The sequence below is a fragment of the Daucus carota genome, chromosome 2, assembly GCF_001625215.2.
Source record: "Daucus carota subsp. sativus chromosome 2, DH1 v3.0, whole genome shotgun sequence".
NCBI classification, from domain to species: Eukaryota; Viridiplantae; Streptophyta; class Magnoliopsida; order Apiales; family Apiaceae; genus Daucus; species Daucus carota.
In genome coordinates this window covers 45,000,087-45,009,065 of record NC_030382.2, presented here as the reverse complement: position 1 = coordinate 45,009,065, position 8,979 = coordinate 45,000,087, and the positions used below count along the sequence as shown (strand labels likewise).

The following is an 8,979-nucleotide window of genomic DNA, read 5'->3' as shown; positions in this document are numbered from 1 at the left end:
ATCTGTGTATGTATTTTATTCATTTGATGGTTTCTCTATTATCTATATACTAGTAATTTTGACCGTAGTGTGTTTAATCACAAATTAGGACTATATAGGATATAGATATGTTAATCATGTTTAATCGACAGAGATTAGAAGTGCTGTTTTGCTAAACAGTGGACAATGGTTATGCAAGAATGTGAGAAGTAATTATAGGGCTAAAACCGTTGTTTGTACATTGCCAAAGTGTTTTTGTCAAGAGTGGTTTTGTTTAGACTTAGATATCCCAAAAATTTTCTAAAATCAATAAACATTTATAATATAAAACTTATCACACCCATTATTTTCATAGACCTTTTGAAATGTCAGTCAACACTTTATCATTTTTTTTTATTTTTTCAAAATATTTTATATATCTTTCTCAACTTGGGTGCTCAATACAAATGTAAAGAATTTGATAAAAATAGATAAATAGATTATAATTTATCATATTAAAAATAAAAATTATTATTACAATATGGAAAACTGAAATATGTTTTGTTTTTTTCAGTTTTTTTTGAAACATGTAAAGTAAGATATTATAATTATAATAACTGATAAATTAAAAATAAAAATCATTTAGACGGTCAAAAGCTAATCAGGTTAGAAGGGAAACTGTGCAACAGCAGAATTTAAAAATAGAAATCAGGCAAGGGTACACGTAACGGTATGATAAATATCAAAAAATTGGGTGGAAGGCCCAAAAGCAAAGAAGGCCCAAAAATTGAACGAACTTCAAACAAAACAACAGAAAGTTAAATTAGGTTAGAGTAGAAATTCAAATTAGGTGCGGGGCAAGACGAGTGCACAGAGTAGGATTCAAAAGCATTCATCCATCACTGTATGTATTTTATTTATTTGGCTGTTATATTTGATGGTTTCTCTATTATTTATAAATGTTAATCATGTTTTTTTTTTGAAAATAATATGTTAATCATGTTTAATCATCAGAGTTTAGAAGTACTGATGGTTATTAATTTACTCAAGCCCTGATATTTCAGGAACATCATGGTAAAAACAAGATCAATGACTAAGAAAGAATCCATGACGGGGGAAACTAGTACCCAGATTGATGTTAATAGCCAAGCATTCAAGCGAATTAGGAAAAACAAGAACAAGTCTGATGGTGGCCATTTGGGACCCGTGACCATAGACATTGAAGCTTTGAGAATCTTCATGTCCGAGGACTATAAGATCCGACATCCATTCATGCCATATGATAGATCCCTACCACCTAAGGTCAACTATGCTAGAGAATTCGAATGGTACACTGCTGGGCAATCTGAATGGGACCAGATGAGTCAACATGAGAAAGCTCCCTTTATTCAAAAGGTTATGGAAAAGAAGGCACCTACCCCACCTCATCTCCTATATTAGTGAGGGCTAATCCAGGTCAGGTCTCTTAATTTAATTTTGAGTTATGATAAATAGTATCTAATGTGGAAAATATTAATCAGTTTTAACATCTGTTTTTCCCGACTCTGGCATGTGTTACTATGTATACATGAGTATAAGTGTTTTAGTGCCACTTTTGTAATTCTGATTCAACAAGTAAATAAGTTCGTGTACTTCAATTCCTTCATCTGGGCTTCAAAAATTATCCTAGCAACAAACAGTGACTGGCCTGGTCAAGTGTAAATCCTCAGCCTCAATATATCTGCATTTGGACGTCATGCTTGACCTTTTCATATGAATATTAGACATACTTAGGTTAATATCAAATTTTATTGAGGTTAACTGGTTTTAACATCAATGTTTTTAACATCAATGGCTAGCTATGTTGTTCATCAGAAGGCTAGCTTTGAGCAAGTTCAATATCTAAAAAGCATTTCACAAGTTCAATATCTAAAAAGCATTTGAGCGAACTACAAAGTTTGGCTAGAAAGCAAACACAATCAATAGTACTTAAACACAATTTTTGGAGAATTTATGCGGATTTTATCTTTTTGCTCCAGTTGCAATTTTAGAGTTTGTTTCATTATTGCAATTGACTTATTTTGATATGTCTGTTAAAAGAATGTCTCACTTTATCAGGGCACAATATTTAAAGGTTTTTATTTATTTTTTTTGCAGGAATTTGCTAGCTGGAATTGGTCTAGCTTTCTTTTGGAGTCATGAATATAATATTAGACATGTGTAGTGAACCTATGTAATGTTCAGACATTTAGTGCAATATTAGTGAATCTATCAAGTTCTGGGTGGGTTGGTAGTTTTAATATGCTATTTTTGAGAAACTAGTACCTCATTTGGTGAATATTTGTAAAGTTTATGAACCCATGTTCTCTTTTGGCATATCTATATTTAAATGTTCCTTGTTAGATTTTTTTGTTGAATTTTGGTGATTTATTGAAGGCAGTCATGGGACTTTCATATAATTTTTGCTTTTTTAATGCAAAAGAATTAATCAGTGTCCTTTGCTACGACGTTAAGCAATTACATTTTACCTTTTTGTCTGTTGATAGCATTCCCCTCTCCTGTGAGTTAGGTTAGTTAATGTTTCCTTTGCTTTCTTTACCATCATCTAGCTTTAGTAATTCAAACAGTATTCTCTGTATCTCCAACTGCAAGCGGCCAATTCTTTCTGACACTCTTACGCCTGCTCTGATATTCTCTTCCTTCTTGCACTGCCGCTCTCTTCCGACTCCGTTACAGACTTCTGGCCATACCGTGACGATATGTCCTCAATATTCTTCATCAATATTCCATTAAAGTCGAACAACTTCTGGATGATGCCTCAGCTTCTTTCAGCTTCCCTTTAATAGTATCGCTTTTAGTGCAACCTTCTTCGTTCAAATTGTAATTTATTTGTTGATTTTTCGGTGTTTGTTTGTTTGATTCAAGGGTCTTGTTTTGGTTCTAGATGTTTACAGTGCTGCACAGAAGATGGGATTAGAGAGTTTCTAAGCAGTTTATCCAATAGTGTTAGCGGCTTGTGTTGCGCTTATTTCTATCTCCTGTAAGTATGCATTCTTATTGTTAATTGTTAATGTGATATTTACATTTGTGGGTGTGAAGAATCAAATACTAATTGGGTGAAAAGAAATTGAAAAGCTTCCTTTTACTATATGTTGGATCCGTAATTTTGAACAAGTAACTTATATATACTTTGTATGGTTGTTAATACAAATCATTCTCTTTTGCTTTTGGTGAGTGTGTGTGTATATATATCTATATATCGCTTGATACTGCATGTTTGTATATGGTGTCTTAGATTGAAACTATTTGTAGTTGCATCAGTATATAACTTGATTACTTGAGAAGTTAAGATCTTTGTTGTTTTGCTTATTGGAGTCTTGTTCTATGCTTTATGTTTTATGTTGAAGGTTTCAGTTAATATCTCTTTCATGTTCATGTAGTCAATACAATGATCAGTTGCCTTTGATTAAGCACATCAAGTATATGGCTTTCCGATCTGGGCTTCATGTTATCTGCTTGTCTGTGTATATAGAGCAGAATCTGTGCATCGTTTTCATTAAACAGCCTTGTCGCCAATGTTTTCTACCCTCAAGTTCAAATTTGTACTTCACTATCTTTTGACAACTTTTCTTTTTGGCTGTTAATATTGTTGGCATTGTAGGGCTCTCATACTGGCAATCCACAATCTATGCTTAGAAAACCCGGCAGAGTTTTAAAATAAGCATAATTAACTACAAATATGCATGTGCCTGCTAGATGCAGGTAATTAACCAAGAACATGAACAACATACTATATGATACAGACTTGGTGGATCATCCTGTGCATGAACAAGAGGTATTGGATTAAGCAAATACGCAAGGACAAGCGCAAACAGTATACAGCTTTTTGATAACATCTTATCTGACGCTAAGTAAACAGATTCTAGAAGAGAATGTTGTAATGTGGGTATATTTGTCTAAGATTATGGATTCGAATCCATATTAATATGTTGCTGGAGATCTCTTGGAGATCTCAAAGTTGTCCACTCTCAACTCTTTCTCTACTTGAGAATTTGAAGTAATAAATTTTCTATCCTGTTTAATTGCTTCTGAATGCTATTTCTTATTGGGTGCATTGACTGACTTCTTTCCCTTGCCGACAGCAAGATTAATGCTACTTACTTGATCAGTGATTTTCCACGTCCCAAACACTTGGATATCAGACCCCTCATAGCGTCTTTTACTTATCCCATAGGAGGAAGTTTCAGATATATGATCAAGCATAGTATCTTTTGGCAGAAGCCCATCTCCTCTGAAATTTCAGATTGTGGCTGCTTCAAGTTTTCTGTATATCTACGGTTTTCAGAGCTCATTTCATCCATCTGTTTCATTGCAGATTCAAATTTGGCATGTATATCTGAGTTTTCTTCTATTCCAAGCCTTTCCATTTCCACAATGGTATCTTCGATAGCTTTGAACCAAAACACTATGATCTCACTTTAAACCCCAATCTTTTAGCTTCTAATTTTACAGGCAGTGTACGGATTCATCTTTCTATACTTGATCCAACTCGCTACCTAGTACTCAACCCCCTTGACTTGATCATCCATGAAGTTTCATTTACCACGAATAAACTAGTATGTACTGAATATGTATGTATGTATGAAGGACTAAGTTAATCATGTACTTGTATCAGTTGATTTCATGCGTTTGTGATTTTGTAACAGAAACATGTGCCTTGTGATGTTGTGGTGGATGGAGAGGATGAGTTACTTGTGTTGCTGTTTGAGGAGGCTCTTTCTTTGGGGGAAGGGATTCTGAGCATCAACTTTTCTGGGATACTAGATGAGCATATGAAGGGTTTTTACAGAGGGTAAGTTGTATCTGTTTCTTTCTTATTTTCCTTGTTCATTTGGTGAATATGTTCACAGATTGTATATTATAAGGCACCCTATTATTAGGTTTATTATTGGTAAATTTGTGGCGGCCCTTGCCTTTAAGAAATGTGCATCTGATTTGCTGAGAAACACGCAAGTACGTACCATACAGAAAGATGAAAGAGGCGAAGGAACCCATATAAACTCTTATCAGTCGTGAACTTACTCTGCTGAGACTTCTGTCATTATATTGCTGTGTATTGATAGTGTGCATTTACATGAGTACTAGTACATGAAAACTGTAAAAAAAGGCTTGATTTAATGAATTTTGTGGACAGCCTTTATGGTTTGATCTGTATTGACTATTATCATCATACAGGACCTATGTAGATGGAGGAGTGAAGAAGAATATGGCAGTGACACAATTCGAAGCTGTGGATGCACGCAAATGTTTTCCCTGTTGGGATGAACCTGCTTTAAAGGTACATGTGACTTCAGTTGTTAAATCAGTTACTGTTTTACTTGTTTCGAGTGCTTAGATAATTTCATATCATTCTTATAAACTACTTTTATTCTTAATATAGTTCTGACTTCTGATATTTAACTTACCCTCAAGATTACAGTCGGTGTTGTACCATCTGAATTGACAGTATTGTCTAACATGCCAGTTTGTCAAGAAAATTCCGATGGAATCTTGAAGAGCGTACAGTTTGAGGAATCACCGATAGTGTCAACATATTTGGTAGCTGTTGTAATTGGTTTGTTCGATTACATTGAAGATAAAACATCTGACGGTTTGCATGCAACTCTTGAATATCTTTTCAAGTTATATTAGTGATTGTTGTTTGGGCAGGATTATTAAATCATGGGGATATTAATGATTGTTTGGGCAGGTATTGTTGTCCGTGCATACTGTCCTGTTGGGAAAAGTGAAAAGGGAAAGTTAGCTCTTAATATTGCTGTTAAAGCACTCGACATATACAAAAAGTAAGTTGTTTTCTTTCACTTAATCTTCTATGATAACTGATAAATCTGACATTACGATGTTGGAACTACCAGTGCACATGACAAAAAACAATTTTTACGATGTAAAACAGCAACAATCCAGTGACCGACTAGAATTCCTTCAATCTTTCTGCCTATAAGAGTATAACTTGTACCAAAAACTTAATTTTACTGTCTGACTTGAAAAACCCTAATATGATGTAGAAATCTTGTCTTCCAGTCCAGAAAGTGCTCTAGTAAGGGCATGAAGTTCTGCAGAGAACAGTTGTATAGTTATACTAGACCTGTTATTAAATTTCTGGACTCTTATGTATACTAGTAGTGACTTCTGAGTCCATTTCTATGGAAGTTTATGAAGAACAAATAGAAAGAAGTAGTTGTCAATTCATTGTAGTGGAAACTGTAGTTTTCAGTACTCTGTCTAGATATTGGGCTGAATCTCTGCTCGCTTGAATGCTCTAGCTACTGCTCGGTGCCTTACTCGCTTCCTAAGCTGGATATGGTTGCTGTTCCTGATTTTTCTGCTGGAGCCATGGAGAATTATGGGTTGATTGTCTATCGTGAGACTGAGCTTTTGCATGATGATTTGCATTCCTCAGCAGCTAACACACAAAGGGTAGGTTGTAGGTACAACTTGTAACATAATTGCCCGTCCAATGGTTTCTTCCCTTGTTTTTATTTTATGACAGCAATTATTAAGAAGATTAACACTAAATAATATTTATTAATATATTAAATGTTCCTTGCCACTGTAATCTTTATGTTCTCGTCAATCCTAATGTGGTCATGATTATATAATAAAATTATATAATAAAATTTGCAAAACTGATAGTTATACAAACTTGTCATTTATGTGGTAGAATCATTTCTTTTGCCAGCTTGCAATTGTTGTAACCCATGAAGTTGCCCATCAGTGGTTTGGTAACTTGGTAACGATTGAATGGTGGACTCATCTATGGCTTAATGAAGGTTTTGCCACATGGGTAATTAATAATCTGTTAAGTTACATATTTCTGCTCATTCCAGCCTTCTTATTAGTCTGATGTTCGTTAGGTTTTGATATATCCAGATAAGTTATTTAGCAACTGACATCATATATCCTGAGTGGAGGATTTGGACTCAATTCCTTGATACTACTGGTGGACTGCGGATGGATGCACTGGAAACCTCACATCCAATAGAGGTTTAAAAACACTCTGTTTTAGCACATAGTTTTACATTTGATTAATATAAGACTAAGGCTCGAAAGGACAAACGTATTAATGTTTCAACTTCCAAGTACTTAAACAACTAAATGTGCTCCGGTACTTGATGATGAGCATATTGTAATAGGTGGAGGTACACACTGCTCGTGCAGTTGATGAGACTTTTGATGCTATAAGTTAAAAAAAAGGATCATCTGTCATACGGATGTTGGAGGATTATCTCGGTGCTGATATTTTCCAGGTGAGTATACTGAACTAGTTCAGTAGTGGCGTTCTTATAATAGCTACTGTGTGTTTATATTGTCAATAAATTATAAAGCTATCGCGTACAATACATATTTACAGTCACCACCTTGTTTTTGTGTTTAAGTATGTCCATTTCTAATTTCTATTTTACATGGAACCTTATAAAGTTTTTTTTGCTAAAAGGGAACCTTACAGTGTTACATATTAGAAGAATTACGTATTTAAGCAGAATTGTGTTAATCTACCAGAAAAGACTAAGGGTACACTCTTATTGCTAAAATTTCAAACATTCTCTCTTCCCCCCTCCCCTGTATGTTTTCGCTACATAAGTCATCTATATGTCAAATTTCTCTACTTAACATTAAAATTTAATGACTAAATTTAGTAAACCTAAGGAAAATATACAACAGACTTGTATGTAAATGTTTCTTGTCAAACTTTGCCTTGTCATATTGCTATGGTTGTATAGATGGCCATGTCTCTAACTGGGCAGTTTCTTTGCTACAACTCAGAAATCATTAGGTTCATATATAAAGAGATATGCCAGCAAAAATGCGAAGACAGAAGATTTATGGAGCGTTCTTTCAGAAGAATCTGGAATTGATGTGAACAAATTCATGAATACATGGACAAAGCAGAAGGGCTATCCATGCGTCTCTATTAAAATCAATGATTCTAGTTTAGAGTTTGAGCAGGTCCTATTATTATCGAGAAGCATTTATGACAATGACCGTAATCGATCAAGGCACCAGTGTCATCTGCATAAATTATTTTTTTTACTTTTCCATCTTTTCAAATTGCAGGCACAATTTTTATCCTCTGGTAGGCATGGTGATGGGTTGTGGGTCATTCCGATAACTTTCCCACTTGGTTTAAACCATAAAAGAAGTTTCCTTCTAGACACGAAATTAAGAAGTTTTAACCCTGTCCCAGTTGCAAGCATCTGTTGTTGGAAGTTCAAGCTCAACTGAGATGAATGAAGAAGAGATTCTTAAAAACTCGGTAATCAAAGTAAATGTTGGGCAGACTGGTTTTTATAGGGTAAAGTATGATGATAAAATAGCAACTCATTTGAAGAAAGCTAAGAGGAGAACTCCTTGACAGCAGCAGATAAATTTGGTGCGTGTAACAGTTTGATTTACTTTCTTGAAATTCTTAATTTCTTGGGTCACAGCAGTGCTATACTTCACAATCATTTCATTAACTTCATATAATCACCTCTCCGTTAACGTTTTTGTTCCAGGCATTTTGGATGATACATATGCTCTTCGTGAGGCTTGCGGATTGCCATTATCTAATCTGCTCTCCTTATTGAACGTCTACAGGAAGGAGCTAGAATATATTGTTGTGTCAAGATTAATTGATGTATAGCTTTCTTCTCTGGAAATCTTAAAAATATGCATGATCAGATTATGGTGAGTGACATAACTTTTGCTTGTAACATGTCAGATATGTTATTGCTATAGCAACAGTCTCAAGTGAAGTTATCCTTGATTTAATGGCGGACTTGAAACAATTCTTTATTGAATTGATTCTCTTCTGTGCACAGTAAGAATGTCTTAATGCTTTTGGCCTATAGACACGTCATTGAGTTTGAGCTGGTTGGTCTGTTATGTTTAAATATAAACATAGCCTGAAAAGATTCAACTGTCCTCTCATTTCTTTACATTATTTTTTGTCATGTTTTTCAACACTTATCTAAAGTATTGTTCCATATTATATTTTTTAAA

The 8,979-nt window shown here is 34.4% G+C and overlaps 1 pseudogene; it reads left to right on the top strand.

Moving 5' to 3' along the window:
* The first annotated feature begins 1,029 nt into the window (after positions 1-1,029).
* Positions 1,030-8,846, top strand: LOC108207634 (aminopeptidase M1-like; annotated as a pseudogene).
* The last annotated feature ends 133 nt before the right edge of the window (positions 8,847-8,979 follow it).